This window comes from Dasypus novemcinctus, chromosome 10 (assembly GCF_030445035.2).
Source record: "Dasypus novemcinctus isolate mDasNov1 chromosome 10, mDasNov1.1.hap2, whole genome shotgun sequence".
Taxonomy (NCBI): Eukaryota; Metazoa; Chordata; class Mammalia; order Cingulata; family Dasypodidae; genus Dasypus; species Dasypus novemcinctus.
Window position 1 is genome coordinate 17,292,852 of NC_080682.1, and position 16,932 is coordinate 17,309,783.

Sequence of the window (16,932 nt, forward strand, 5' to 3'; positions counted from 1 at the left end):
GGACAAAGACCCTTAAAAAAAACATTATTTTCATTTCCTCAGCTATTCAAAGCAAAGAGCATGGGATGGTTTAGCCTAAACAATGGGAATATGTTCATTCACAATATTGAGGCTGAAAAAAAGTCCAAATCAAGGCATCCTCAAGGCAATGCTGTCATCCTGAAATCTGGCCATCAGCGATTGTTGGTCTGTCTGTTGCATGGCAACACACATGGTGGTTTCTGCTGGTCTTTCCTTTCTCTTCTGGGATTTGTTGCTTTCACCTTCTTGCTTCTATGGCTTTCTCTCTCTGTGCCTGAATTTCATTCTCTTATAAAGGACTCTGGATTAAAATCCGTTCATATTGAGTAGGGTCATGTCTTAACTGAAATAGCTTCATCAAATGTCCTACTTAGTATGGGTTCACCCCTACATACCATGTTTTTCTGGGGTACATACTACTTTATCCCACCTTATTCCACCCTCTGGACCCCCAAAGACAGGCATGTTCTGTCTATATGCACCATTCAATAACAATACTCCAAAGCCTTATATACTTGCAGAAACAATATTTACTATAAGGTCCCATATGGAGACTTCATATATGTGGTCTGTTTTAGGGCACAATTTCCCTCTATCTCCTTTTGAAGAAAATACATTATCCACTTCCAATACACCTAGGAGGGACAGGAATAGGATAAACATTTTCACTCCAGAAGGAAGGTATTGGAAGGAAAACAAGGATTATGGGTCACAAACAATTCTGAAATCCAGCAGGGTGTACTTCATTCGATTTCAAGGTCAGAAAGTCATTGAAGGAATTATATTTTGTCTTCCAGGCCTGATGGAGTGGCACCAGTGGCCATGCTCTCTCTAAGCACTGAGATCAGGTCTCCAACCCCTTCAAGCACCTGTATGAGAGCCAGGGTCTCCACAAACGAACAGTAGGGTGGCAGTATTCTTCCTGAACAATGGGGCAGAAGGTCTACCTTCTCCAAGTGCTGGGGCAAACTCAGCTTTACAAGACTCTCTTGAACCAAGAAGATGTCTGCAGTCTAATTCTCCACTTCAATGGTTCTCCCCTTGAAGTGATTTTCCCTCAATTTGTGCCTTCGCTTTCCCTTTTAGTCCAGGCTTTCAGTGGTTCCATTCATACAAATTATACAAGAACCTTTTTGGTTTCACATGTCATACACAGGGGTCCAAAACATCAGATAGTAGGACTTTCCACAGATCCTTCTGTAATAACTGCACCATCAATCCTGACTTGCACTGAAATAGCTAACTGGACCCATGTTAGGTTAAACACTCATATGGAACACTATTCCCCCCTACGCGGGGGACACCCCTGTGTGGCACGGCACTCCTTGCACACATCAGCACTGCGCATGGGCCAGCTCCACACGGGTCAAGGAAGCCAGGGGCTTGAACCTGGACCTCCCATGTGGTAGACGGACGCCCTAACCACTGGGCCAAAGTCCTTTTCCCAGAATGTTAAATTTTGACATCATGGTAAACACAAAGAAAATATATGAAAAATACATTCAGAAAGAAATGAGAAGGGTCTCAGAAAATTACAGACCAATTTCTCTTATGAATACAGATGCAAAAATCCTCAACAGAATACTTGCAAATAGAATTCAACAGCACGTTAAAAGAATTATACACCGTGATCAAGTGGAACTTCTCCCAGGTATACAAGGTTGGTTCAACATAAGAAAATCAATTAATATAGTACACAACATTAAAAGAACAAAGGAAAAAAACCCTGCAAAAATATCAGTTGACAAAATCTATCTGTATATAGCACTGCTTCTTGATAAAAACACTTAGAAATCTAGGAATAGATGGAAACTAACTCAACATGAGTATGACCGGGTACAAGATCAACATTCAAAAATCAGTAGTTTTCCTATACACTAGTAATGAACACTCAGAAGAAGAAATCAAGATAAAATTCCATTTATAATAGCAACTAAGTCAACCAAATATCTAGGAATAAACCCAACCAAGTATTTAAAGGACTTGTACACAAAAACTAAGAAATATTGTTAAAAGAAATTAAAAAAACCTAAATAAATGGAAGGACATTGCATACTTATGGATTGGAAGATTAAATGTTGTTATAATGTCATTTCTACTCAAAGCTATTTAGAGATTCAGTAGGATCCCAGTGTAAATTACAACAACCTTCTTTGCAAAAATGGAAAAGGCCCTGGTTAGCCAAAGCCATTTTGAAGAAGAATGAAGTAAGATTCCCACTTCTCAATCTTAAAATGATTACAAAGGCACAGTTATCAAAACCACGTGGTATTGGCAAATGGACAGATATATTGATCACTGGAATTGAACTGAGAGCTCACAAATCAACCCTCACCTTTACAGTTAACTTATTTTTGACAAAGATGCCAAGTCTGCTCAGTTAGAAAAAATAGTCTTTTTAAGAAATGGTGCTAGGAAAACTGGGTCTCCATCTGCAAAAGAATTAAGGTGGAGACTTACCTCATAACATATACACAAATCAACTCAAAATGGACCAGAGATGTTAATATAAGAAACAACATTATAAAACATAGGGAAGCATCTTTAGGACCTGTGGTAGCAACGGCATCTTTGACTACACCCAAAGCATAAGCAACAAAAGAAAGAATAGATAAATATGATCTCATAAAAATTAAATCTTTTGAACCTCAAAGGACTTCATCATGAACGCAAAATGACAACCTATGCAATGGGGGAATATAGTTGGAAATCAACTCTCGAGTAAGGGTTTAATGATAACATGTAAAGAAATTCTGCAACTCAACAAAACACCAAACAACCCTCTCTGCTTTCGTTGTCTCCAAACTGATTTGTTGGTTTTGCTGTTTCCTTTGGGTTATGTCTGAAAGTTGCTCCACAGACTCCGTCATTTTGGACTTATCCCCTTCACTTTTAATTCTTTTTCCTGTCACATTCCTTCTTTGAGGCTTGAGACCATAACAGCCTACTTGTCTGAAAGAAGGGAACGGCTAAAGGGATGTGGGGAAGAAATATTTAAAAGATGCCTAGTATCTCAAAAATGTTAGCCCATTTCAAAAACTTTAGGGAAACTCTTAAGAAAGAAGATTGAATGGGGGTTAAAACAGGAAAACAATGACTTGTTAGAAGGACAAACAGTCCTCATTTTCTAATGAATTGCAACCGGATGTTTGGCCTTCTTCATAGTCTTACCTATTTTATTTATTTTTATATTTTAAAGATTTATTTATTTATTTATTTCTCTGCCTTTCCCTCCCCCCACCCCTGTTGTCTGTTCTCTGTGTCTATTTGCTGTGTCTTCTTTGTCTGCTTTTGTTGTCGTCAGCAGCACAGAAATCTGTGTTTCTTTTTGTTTCATCATTTTGTTGTGTCAGCTCTCCATGTGTGTGATTCCCAGGCAGGCTGCACTTTCTTTCGCGCTGGGCAGCTCTCTTTAAGGGGTGCACTCCTTGAGTGTGGGGCGCCCCCACGCAGGGGACAACCCTGCGTGGCAGGGCACTCCTTGTGTGCATCAACACTGCACATGGGCCAGCTCCACACAGGGTCGAGGAGGCCCGGGGTTTGAACCACGGATCTCCCATGTGGTAGACAGATGCCCTAACCACTGGGCCAAGTCCGCTGCCAGTCTTACCTCTTTTATACAGTCTCTGATGCTTCCTGGGTGATCCAGAGTTCTAGTGAAAGTTCTTGAGGATGAAAGGAAAACATCTTAGTCCCCATTATTGTCTTGGCATTACAAAACAAGAATTGCTTCTCTTTTTGTACACCAGTTAGAGAAGCTAGTGAGGTAGAATGGAGGGGCATGGAAGGATTCCTTCTTGTTTTCTCTTTTGGGGAAATGGAATCTTATTTATCTTCAAAATTTCCTACTATGTCAATTCTTGCTCTTTTAATTATTTTTTATACCCTTCTTCACATGCTGTTTCTGTCTTTCCTCCCCTACTCATATGTCTTTAAACTCAAACACCTGGAGCCCAGGGAGAGAAGAAGGCAGACATTTATATTTTTCCTCCCTACTCCAAGCATCAGTTAGTTCTCTCTGAACATGATCCACTAGATGGAGTCCAATCTACAAGTAACAGATTAGTCTAACAGTAGAGAGTGGGGATGCCATCCTCTGCAGAGTGTCTAACTTAGAATTGCTGGGGGTGTCCTTATTTTGGTATCTTTCCCAGGCGGAAGTCTCTCAGAGTGCTCCCCTGCTGTCATGATATAATTTATTTTATAGATAACAAGATTGGAAATGATCTCTATTTTGGCCCCATAATTTGTCCTTTGGGAACAAAGAGGCAGGGTGGAAGGAAGAATCCCTGTTATCAAAATCTCTCAGAAACTTAACACCCTGAAGGAGATCTTAGAGGCAGAGCAAGGGACCAATTAACAGGTTTGGTCTCTTCCCTATCACCCAGGAGAACATTATATACAATCTGCATGGTTTTAATGCATTTTTTCTTTGTCATGGACTCTGCTCTCAAGCCTCTCTTTGATGCGATTTGGACGAATTGTAAGTATTTAAGCCTGTCTTTTTCTATAGCTGGGTTATTTCTGAAGGAGGTTGGGTGGCTCAAACACATTGAACAGTAGTCTGTGTGGGTGGCAGACTTGGCCAAGTGGTTAGGGCGTCTGTCTACCACATGAGAGGTCCACGGTTCAAACCCCAGGCCTCCTTGGCCCGTGTACAGCTGGCCCATGCACAGTGCTGATGCGCGCAATGAGTGCCCTGCCAAGCAGGGGTGTCCCCCGCGTAGGAGCGTCCCACGCCCAAGGAGTGCTCCCCGTAACGAGGGCCACCCAGAGCGAAAGCAAGTGCAGCCTGCCCAGGGATGGTGCCGCACACGCAGAGAACTGACATAACGAAATGATGCAACAAAAGAAACACAGATTCCCATGCTGCTGACAACAACAGAAGCAGACAAGTGCTGTTGACAACAACAGAAGCAGACAAAGAAGATGCAGCAAATGGATACAGAGAACAGACAACTGGGGTGGGGGGGAAGGGGAGAGAAATCAATAAACAAATCTTAAAAAAAAATAGTCTGTGTATTCATCTCAATGTACTTATGGAACAAGATGCTCTCAGAAATCAGATGTTGAAGTATTTCCTGGCTGTTTCAGAATACCTGGGTATATTACAAAGGAAAATATTTTGGGTCACAGGAGAGGAAAGCTTTCTTGAACTCATAGGTGAGTCACTTTGGGGCTCTGGTGTAAGGAACATGAAAGGCCTAGGAAAAAGGCAGATTTCCACACATTTACAAATAACTCAGTATCATTGCCCTTGGATGGATGGATCCCTTCCAGTTTGAATCTTTTTTTTTTTGCTTATGCATTTTATTTTTATTTTTTATAGAACTTTTTTGTCTTTATTTATTTTTTTAATATTACATTCAAAGTATATGTGGTCCCCATATACCCCCCACCCCCTCACCCCATTCCTTCCCCCATAACAACAATCTCTTCCATTATCATGAGACATTCATTGCATTTGGTGAATTCATCTCTGAGCACCGCTGCATCTCATGGTCAATGGTCCACATCATAGCCCACACTCTCCCACGTTCCATCCAGTGGGCCATGGGAGGACATACAATGTCTGGTAACTGTCCCTACAGCACCACTCAGGACAATGCCAAGTCCCGAAAATGCCAATTTGAGTCTTTTAACCTGAATAAAAACCTATTGAAAGAAAGTCTAAGTATATAGTCTGTATGAGTACATTTTAGCAAAAAGTGGGGTGTTGGAAAATCTCTGATTCATTTAATTAGTTTAAAGATAAATGGGAGAATAAAGATTCAGAAGATACACTGGAGACTATTATTGAGAAGACTATTCAAAAGTATTTGTTTTATTGAAAGAGTCATACTTGAAGAGTCCACAGGCGACACTTTATATGTGAGGCGAGGAAATCTAGTTGAGTGAACCCAATGCAGTCTTCAATAGTACGGTAAGTTCTAGCAGAGGCAAAGAACCCACCAGACAAGAATAAATGTAATACTTTGTCTTCTGAGAGTAATACTATCCTCATGGTTTCTAGAAAATAAAGATCCTCAGAGTTTGTATCTTTCATATTCTATACATTTAGGCGCTTTTCAAAATCACTAAACCTATGAGAGCTAGACATACAATATCAGAAATGCTGTTAATGAAAAGTCTTAAAGTAAAGAGCAGTAGGAGGTAGAATATATTATGCCAAGAATGGTTTGAGAAAAAACTGAAGGAAGTGTGTCAAAGTAAATTGTATCCTGAAATATAAATTTTATCCAAAAAAATTAAGAAAGAAAAATAAAGAAAGAAGTATCAGAGTCACTGATATTAACTAAGAGACAACAGAGAGTATGACTTTGATTAGAAATGATAGAAATTTTTGGGTGGCTGAGAAATTCAATTTGCCAACAATAAGATGCCTCAAAGATTAACAATAGTATCACTTGTTTATCATGGTTCTTTGCATAAGGTAGGGTTTATTGTGGTAGTTTGACCTCGAGGCATCTATGGTCAAAGTTTTGCAAAGGGTACCATCTAAAGGCTTAGCTTTCCAAAACATTTTAATACTACCTTATTTCTTCTTCTTAAAAGACTAATTTCTCCTCCAGTAGTCTAATTTTTCTTTGCAAACAGTCCCTGTTGCAGCTTTTCCATTCTCTACCTCTAAGAATATCTTTCTGAAGTGATATGGTGATTGCAGTGTTGACAGACTGTGAAACAACTTGTCATTGCTCTGTCTCCAAGACATCTACTTTTGATCCCTTTAAACAACTCCAAGGTACATTTGACTGCCATTTTGTAACTTTCAAGATTTCCATTTTTATTCTAATTTGGCTGACCTGAATAAAAATGTTTTTTCCTTTGGGAGATGTTATAATGACTGCCTAGAGAGAATGACAGTTATATCCTCTTGAAGGGAGCATGCAATGCCTGACACAAAATATTTTTTGGGTTTGTTACATTTGGTGGGAATACTTCATAATTTGCCTTCCCTGGCTGGACACCAATGTGAAGGAGAGAAAAAAACTCTCTCAGATCCTGTCCCAGGTTCCCAAACCCCATGTTTATTTCCTAATCATCCTGTCCTTTCATAAGTCAAAGGCACTGTCCCCTGTAAAAGAAGTCTTTAACTTGAAAACCATAAATAGACTTTTGGTGACAGATGTCCAATAAAACTATATGTAAAAATGATATTTGCCTTCTGTGCACAAAGGATTCAGAGTTTCCATCAGATAGTTGAAGGAATCACTGATAAAGAAGATCAAGATCTCTGTACTACATAATCTGCATATGTAATGAAGGAAGCCTTATGAATCGTTCAACCTTTTCTTATTTCCCTTCCCAGAAACCTTCCTAGACTCAACAATGTTGGTTGGCACATTCATGTCCAAGCTGCTGCTTCTTGGTTTGTGACTATTCCCACTATCCTCCTATTTTATTCTTAGATCTCTCTAGGTCTTAAAGCAGAAAAGTCATTACAAGTCATCAACACTCCCAGATTATAGACTTACTATTAGTTCTCAAGGAAATTTTAAAGAGATCAATTCTACCCTACTCATTTCACACATGGGTCCCAGTATGATTCAAGGGCTTCTCAAAGCCTAATAGCAGAGCCTCACTGCTTGAGCAGAATCTTTCTGTTTCATCATATAGAGTGATGGCAGTGTATTCATAATTTGAACTTTATGCAGATCTCACAGAGTCAAGCATGGAAAAAAATGGAATTAAGAACTTTTAGTAGGTAATGTACTTATGACGCCCATTTTATGTCATTTGTCCCCAAAGAAAGAATGATCATATAAATCCAAGAGGATTTTTCAGATAAAGTTGATCATTTTAGACAGAAGGTACAGATTAATAAAAATTGCCAGTTTAAAGTAGGACAACTAGCCAGCTGCATGAATGGAACACATAAAAATTGCTTCTTTCTTTTTTGGGAGGAATAATGCTATTTCCTTCTCTTTTCTTTTTTCAGCAGATTACAGTGAATAGATCCATGGAATGGGATGGAAACCACACCACTGTGACAATGTTTGTTCTCCTGGGACTCTCAGATGAAAAAGAGCTTCAACTCATCCTCTTTCCACTCTTTCTAGGTGTCTACCTTGTGACTCTGATCTGGAACCTGGGTCTTATTATCTTAATTAGGATGAACTCCCAACTGCACACACCCATATACTTCTTTCTCAGTTTCCTGTCATTTATAGACATCTGCTATTCTTCTTCCATTAGCCCAAAGATTCTTTCAGACTTCTTAAAAGACAAAAAACAGATTTTCTTCCTCGCCTGTGCCACTCAGTATTTTGTTTGGCTTGGATGGGTCTGGCTGAGTGCTGCCTTTTGGCCACCATGGCTTATGACTAGTATGTTGCTATTTGTAATCCACTGATGTATTCAGCCATAATGGTCCCCAGCCTCTGTGTAAAATTGGCTGCTTGGGCCTATTTGAGTGGTTTCCTTTGTAGCTTAGCTCAAACAGTCTCTTGCTTTCATCTCAACTACTGAGGGCCAAATATCATTCAACATTTCTTCTGTCACATGCCTCAGATTGTTCCTTTGTCTTGCTCCAACCCCTTCTTCAGCCAAATAATTCTTCTTTTGGTAGCTATTTTTGTTTTGTTTCGTGTTTTTTCCTTATCCTCTTATCCTATGCCTCCATTGTAGCTTCAGTCCTGAAAATGCCCTCAGTGGAAAGCAGGTCCAAGGCATTCAATTCCTCTGCTTCCCACCTGACTGCTGTGACACTCTTTTATGGCACAAGGTCTCTGTGTACATGCATCCCAGCTCTAGCCACTCTCTGGAGCAGGACAAGGTGCTGGCAGTATTCTATGTCATTCTCTCTTTTTTTTTTTTTTTCAGAGAAAGAATTGTCTCCTTTTATTTGCTAAAATCTTTCCTTTTTTTTAAATTGATTTTGTAAAAATATTACATTAAAAAAATATGAGGTCCCATTCGACCCCACCACCCCCACCACACCCCTCCCCACCCCCCCAGCAACACTCACTCCCATCATCATGACACATCCATTGCATTTGGTAAGTACATCTCTGGGTATCTCTGCACCTCATGGTCATGGGTCCACATCATGGCCCACACTCTCCCCCATTCCATCCAGTGAGCCCTGGGAGGATTAACAATGTCTGGTGATTGCCCCTGAAACACCATCCAGGGCAACTCCAAGTCCCAAAGATGCCTCCACCTCTCATCTCTTCCTGCCTTTCCCCATACCCATCAGCCATCATGTCCACTTTTCCCACTCTATTGCCACCTTTTCTCTGAGGTCCTTGGATTGGTTGTGTCCGTTGCACCTCTATGTCAAGAGGAGGCTCAGATTCCACATGGTTACTGGATGCAATCCTCCTGCTTTCAGTTGTAGGCACTCTAGGCTCCATGGTGTGGTGGTTGCCCTTCTTCAACTCCATCTTAGCTGAGTGAGGTGAGTCCAATAATTCAGATTGTAGGTGCTGGAGTCTGTTGAGGCTCAGTGCCTGGCTATCATATTGTCAGTAAAAAGATTCAATCCCCTAAATATATCTTAAACCCCAATACCAACTACAATTCCAGTAAAGTAGCATGATAGTCTTATGAAAAGAGATCCCCTCTGGGTTCAGTTTCATCACGCAGAAACACCAGCTCCATAGAAGGGCCATCTGACATGGCAGTGAACCCTATCTGCCATGACCGTAGAACCCGTGGATCCCTTTAGCCCTCAAAGGAACCAATATCTGGGGATTATATCTACTTTATCCGTCTCTTAGACTCTGCTCAGTTGTGCATAAGGGAAATCCTTCTGACAGCCTCCAGACTCTTTTTTTTAGAGACTCATAGCCATATAAACTCATTTCTCCTTTCTATTTCCCCCTTACATTAGATCAAACAGCATTTTAAAGTCATATTATTCTATGTAGACAGGGATATTCTACTGATCCGCATCGAACCTTCAATTCAAGGTCATTTTCCAGTTGCATTATCAGTTGTTAGTTGATAGTGATCCCTCAGTGCCAGGGAGGCTCATCCCCGGGTGTCATGTCCCACGCTGGGGGGAAGGCATTGCATTTAGATGCTGAGTTAGGCTTCGAGACTGGCCACATTTGAGTAACATGAAGGCTGTCAGGAGGAAATTCCCAGGCACAGTGCTGCTCTAGGCCTTGTTCTTATTTCAGGCCTATAGGCTCACAAGCATAGTCATTAGTATCAGGGGCTTACTGTTGGACCTTCATTCCTTCTCGGACCTTGCCGCTGCACTTGGGGGACTGCCGCTGCTCCCCTAGGGACCACGGCACAGCACCCCCGGCCAGGGACCCAGTACCCCCCCAGCTTTAGTTTTTAATTGTTGTCACTATGAGTATATCCAAACATTACCATGCACCCTGCACATATGCCCTGTATAGCTCCCTGTCAGCCATATATCCCCTGGCAATAGTATCCCATACCAGTATTTCTCCGCTGCCATTGTTGGACCACTCTGGTATCCAGAACTTCCTGAATATTGAAGCCCCAATATCATGTCAGGGTCTCTTACTAGCAAAATGGAATATAGCGATGGGTTTAAAGGTTAGATATAGAATACGTGTTGACTTGGAAAAATTCTACATCCTATCTTTTTCTTTTCCTTTTTTTTCCCCCTAATTATTGAACTTCTCTTCACAAGAGCCCTAGACCACAGCAATTCATGTATGCAATATACAGCACTCCCACAGTGGGAGTGGATGTGTGGGATCTATGTCATTCTTATTCCCATGTTAAACTCTCTGATCTATAGTCTGAGGAAGAAGAAGATTAAGGATACCTTCAAGAGGATGATAAAAAGGACAACAGGTTTACCTTAGTAAGAATAATATTTGAATGTGTATTATTATTTTGTTAATAAGTTGGAAGTTAAGAGTTTCTACATGACCTCTTCAGGTTACAAGAATTGTAGGAAGGGAGAGAGAGTGGACACCTAGTTTCCTTGATTGTTATTGCCATCAAAGGGATCTGAGTGAGGTAGTCACCTTGATCTTGAATACAGTTCAACAAGACAGCTTCCTTCATTTAGAACAGAGAAATTTGAAAGGTGACAAGTGTTTGTAGCTATTATATAGTGAAATGATAAAAGCCCAGGATTCCACACAGCCTGTTCTTTTTCACTAATTTTCTTTCTTTCCTTTTTAAAATTGGGAAACCTTTATTTATATACCAATAAAATAAAAACAATGTATAGAATTATATAAATAAAAAATTGAAAATAATTTAAAAAGGAACACTTGAGAGTGAGAAGTGGAGAAAGAGTTGCCTGGGTTTACATGGAGGCATTCACTCCACCAAACACCTGAAACCTGTGAAAGGAAGAGATTCTGAAAAAGAGTTGGGAGAAAGGAAAAGAAGGAGGAATAGGAAAACTTTGAGGTCAAGGATTAGGGAGATTCCTAGAGGCTAGCAAGACGTCAAAATCCTACAATTAGTGGATTTCGATTTTCCTGGAGAATGTGCCTTTTTAACTCCGTGGAGTGTGCAAGACCTCAAGCATGATGATTGTGATGGTTTGTCTAGGGAGGTAGGAAGTCGTTCAAGGCTCTGCACCATCCAGATATTCCAGGGTCTTAAATTTGAGAAGGAAGCAGCAGAGTGACCAAAACCTGGGGCACCATGGGGACTCAGGGTCCAGTGAAGAGAATTTGGAGGACATTTTGAAAAGGGATCTTGCTTTTGAAAAGGATTTTATGGAACAAGTTTCAGACATATTACATTATAATTTATACCACACTTTGTACTTCATATGGATTTGTCAGATAGATTGAATTATTTTCTGTTCTCATCTGAAGTTGGGAGGTGAGAACTTATCCATTCATTTTAAGGATAGGATATTTGGGCACATTGAGATCTCCCTTGTTCTTGCAGGTATAGCCTGCAAGATTCTATCTTGAATCTCACAAAGTGATGTTTGTGAAAGAGCAAAGGTTCTTACTGACCAAAAATATTTCCTCCCTTGGTCAAACAGAGTGCTTAAATTTCATGCTCTCTGCATTATTTTTCATATCTGTCTTAAGAAATTTTTCAGTTTAAGGATGAAGTCATTATATTCTTTTATTAGGGTAAATATATAAGTACTAACATATTTGCAAGAGATAAATCTAATAATTAGCTTATTATTTCCCCCATCAGCCCCTTAGAAGTAAGATTGACTGGAGTAGATGAAATCAAAAGATGGGACATTGCCTAACACATCTCTGTATTCCAAATAACTGGTAAAATAAGTTAGCTATCTCTCAAAAAATGTTTGTGGGTATGATCTTAAGTAGATTTTTAAAAAATGAAGATTAGAAATGCAGCTTAATTTACTAGATGGATTTTAAAAATCACAAGACACAAATACTATTAACAGAGGGCATACACTACACATTCTGATGGAAGTGCAAAAACATTATCAGATTTAAGAATCTCTACAAAACCTGCTCTATGAAGTAGATAGTATTATTAGCCCCATTTTATAGGTGAAAAACCTCAGACTTGGAGAGATTAATTAATTAGATCAAGGTGAAACAACCAATAAGTGGCCGACCAGAATTTATCTCAGATTGGCTGATTCCAAAACCCATCGTCAAAACTGTGTTAAGTCATGACTTTGTAAAGAACTAGTCTTACTGGATTCCTTATTGCTGTGATTTCCTCACTTTTGTACAGGAAATAATGCTATATTTGCTTACAAGCTATTGTGATGATTGAATCAAGGAAGGTATTTAAGGAAATGTATACATGTATGTATATATCTAAAATGAAAGTGCTTTGTAAACAATTTTAAGCTATATTACCAGATAGATACATCATTCTGGCCACATGTCTTAGCTTCTTGGTCCACAGCCTCCCCACCTGCTATTTGAGGGTATGAACTAGGTGACCTCTAGGTCTTTTCCTGCTCAAATGACATCAAGGATGATAAAAGCCTACAATCATGAGATCATGATAGGACCAGGGAGAAGTGAGGAAAGAATCCAGCAGAGACATGGCAAAGTGGGGCATGAAATTGGTAGGGACAAAAATTCCATGGCAACCATGACACTAGGAGGCAATTTCCTGGAGCATTTCCTTCCCCTAATTGCCATTTCTCTTTTTCCCTCTGCCCTTAACTACACAGATAAGAAGATTTCCAATTTGGCAACTTTCTTGCTGTGAGTTGACAGTCTGTTTCATGACTCCTTAAAAGCATAGATCTTAAAAGCATAGTGCAATAGGGGCAACCTGGACAATTCTTTGGAAAATAAATAAGCAATTCCTTCCTTTTGGAAGAACTCTGTTCTTGGGGGATCGGAGACAAGTTTAGAGGGCAGGGTCTAGAGAGACCAGTAGCTCTTCACTATCTCAATATTTGCATGATTCAGCTATTGGGACTGACATGGACCAAGGTTTATGGTCCTTGATCTCCCCTTCTTCATCTAATTTTGTAGAACCCTTATTTCCATCCTCTCCACTGAGGGGTCTTCCTCAAATTCTATTATATTTCTTACTCTAATTTTCTAATAATTTTTGTTTGTTTTCTAAGCCTGGAGAAATCAATAGCCTCAAAAGTAAATTTTTGGTAATATCCTGGGGGTGGGTAGGCATTTGAATTCTAGTTCTGCAATTTCTCAAGGATGTGGCCTTGAACTATGCTGCCTTCTGTTTTTCCCACCTGTTAGCAGGGATAATAGGAACATGTAGAATTCAATGAGACAATGATATTAAAGCTGTCATACTGTAAAAGTCAGGAGAATTTAGTTCACATGAAAGAATTACTTGCTGGATTTCAGGTGGTTTCTTTCGATCAAAACATGCATATCTATGTTTCTCATTTTCTTCCCCAAATACCTTTTGATTTTATTTTTGGCCACTGAGGACTTTGTCTTTGAAATAATAATAATTTTAATTCCATTTAAATATGCAGCTTTAATTCATCTTTTCTGAGTTTCAAGAGGCAATCTGAATTACTTCATAATGATATAACAAAGTACTCGTGGACAATTCATTAAGGTCTTTAAAAATTCTTCAAATATCTCTTCACTGTCATTTGGAGATCCTAGGGTTGCAAGGGAATAAGACTAGGTGGATCCATATCATAAAATCTCTAACCACTAATTGCATCCCTCACCTTTTCTTCTCCAAATTGTCTTGGAGAATGCTGAAACATGCAATGTCACCAATAAAAGAGAGTGAGCGTTTTCAGAATTTTTCTCTTTCCTCTAGCTTACCGAATTTTATCAAATGAAAATTTCAGGGTAAAATTCTACTGAATTAGGAAACAATACAAAATTCCTCATCCTATCCTTTTCTGTGAATGGTTGTTTACATAGACTACAGATAACTGTGAATTCCCCATAATACTGAAATATTGTGAAAATGAATAACTTTATGCAACTTATTAGTCAACAGTTTGACTTGTTTTCCCAATTGACCAATTAAGGTGCAGTTTTAGGAGTGTCTCAGGAAGTTTATATTTTCAAAATATTTTAGCTGAATCTAAATCATTTTGGTTAACACAACTAAGATTTTGGCAGTACTGTATAATAAGTAGAAGCAGAGAGAAAGATTTCCAAGTGTATAGGACCATAGCTCAAATGATACAAAAATGAAGAAATATTCTTAATTCCACATTCAAAACTGTGTGAAGGAACTATTCATTAATGTATGCAATGTATATTTATTGAAGAGTGCATATGTTAGTTTTCAATATGTTTACCACTAAATAAGAAAACATCTCAACTAATTCATATAGAATATAGAGCCAGTTTCATCAGCATGATAGTATTTGGTTGTGGTGCATAAAAATTGGTGCCAGGAATTTATAGCCAAACTGTTGGGAAATAGCAGAATGATATAAGAAAAAGATATATACAATAATTAATAATCTTGATCCTGGGCTGAGTGATCATGTACTTTAGGAAACCACTTGATGCAGACCCCCTTGATACTTCTGTTTTAGCTTTTCTTTTGTCTTCTTTTACAGATAAATGTCATAAAGGCAATGGTTATTGTTAAGATTTTTTTGTTCTCTTACTGTTTTAAGCCCTTTATGCCATTCAATCTATTAGCATCATTTTATGGATAAGGTGACTGTTACACAGAGAGGTTAATAAATTGCTCAATATCACACAGTTTGTTAATAGAAACCAAGAAAATCTATTCTTTTGATGCTATCGGTGAGTTATATTTTTAAACACCTTTTTATATTGTATAGACATAGTCCACAGCTGACATTGTGAAAAGAGTAGAGCAACTGAGCTTGGAAAGAAAAGAGCCTTGGGGAAAGACATGCCTTATGCTACCCTACAGCTGAGATCAGAAGTAGGTAGGACCACAGAGCCTAAGAGGAAAGAGGATGGGTGAACCCTCACAGATATTTCCCACCATTATGCTTCAACATGTGTTATATTAGTCAGGGTTCTCTAGGGAAAGAGAATCAACAGGAGATATCTGTAAGTAGTATGAAATTTTAGAAGAGTCTCTCATGTGACCATGGGGATGCACAAGACCATGTTCCTTAGGCAGACTGCAAACCAGGTGCTCTGATGAAAGTCCAATAAAGCCCTTGATGAGTTTCCAGGAGACATTGGCTGTCCAAAGATGAGCTGGAAAATTCTCTCTGAATGCTGAAATCACTTCCCTTTTTAAGGCATTCAACTGATTGGGTAAAATGTCACTCATAGCTGATGGCAATATCCCTGATTGTAGATGTAACCAGTCATATATGCAGTAAACTCACTGATGACTAAAGTCCGTAAATGTCCTTGCATTTCAATTAGCCTACTGCTTTCTTGACCAAACAACTGGGTACAATTACCTGGCCAAGTTGATACATTAGCTTAACCATCGTGTGTGGTAACAGACTTTGGATGAGAAAGTACCTCTTATAGTTCCTTGAGTTGGTCTCTATAGGGCCTTGTGACCGTAAGCTTCTACCCCAGATAAATACCCTTTATAAAAGCCAACAAATTTCTGGTACTTTGCTTCAGCATCCCTTTGACTGAATAAACAGACCCTATAGGTCAGATGGAGGAGCTATCTTGCTTGCTGTTGCAGACATTCTTTGTTCCATGAGATGGTCAATGCCCATCATCACCTTGTTAGTTGTCTTGGGTGAGTCCAATGAAGTGGAGACTAGGTGGTGCCACTCTTTTGAGATTCAGGGCTCAATTACCACATGGATGTACCAAAGATTTAAGTCTCAGGTACATGTATTTAAGAAGTATAGTGCTAATTATAGTTTCAAGTAAAAGGGTTGGAAAAGCCATGTGTAGGGAAATTATAAATGAGTCTAATTATGTTACACTGGGAAGCATGAATTCCAATGTAAAGCTTACTGAAAGGGTGCCAGATTCCTGAGCTGTCTGCCCTGCTTAAAGTGTCTGGATGTCTCTAGAGCCCTCAGGAGCCCTACTATTTGAGGTACTGTATACTGTGGCAGTCAATGATATCCTGCTAGACATGCACATGTGTAACCTCTAGAATGACGTCTCAACTCACTTTGAAATCTCTTAGTCATAAAAATACATTTGTATTTACTATTTCCCCCTTTTGGTCAAGGTCTTTTTCCAGATGCATTGCTAGTTGGTGCTTGGTAATAATCCCTTGGTGCCAGGGAGGTTCACCCTTGGGAATCATTTCCCACACTGGGGTGAAGGTAGTGTGTTTACATGCTGAGTTTGGCTTAGAAAGAAGCCACATTTGAACAACAAGGATGCAACAAGGTAACATTTGGGCAATATGTAATACTTGGCTTAGTTTCAATTTCATGAATAATGGTTCATAAGTACAAGCATCAATATCAAAGGCCTGGCATAATGGTATGTCTTCCTTCACTGGGCACTGCCCTCGTACTTGGGGATTCTTGCAATCCTATTATAGAATGTAGCAGAATTCCCCAGGATGGGAATTCAATATTTTTTGGTTATTGTGTGGGCCTGCACCCACCAAGACAATGCCCCATGAACACTT

The 16,932-nt window shown here is 39.3% G+C and overlaps 1 pseudogene; it reads left to right on the top strand.

The window, feature by feature from the left end:
* The first annotated feature begins 1,582 nt into the window (after positions 1–1,582).
* On the top strand, positions 1,583–10,814 carry LOC139439901 (olfactory receptor 5AN6-like; annotated as a pseudogene).
* Positions 10,815–16,932: the final 6,118 nt, after the last annotated feature.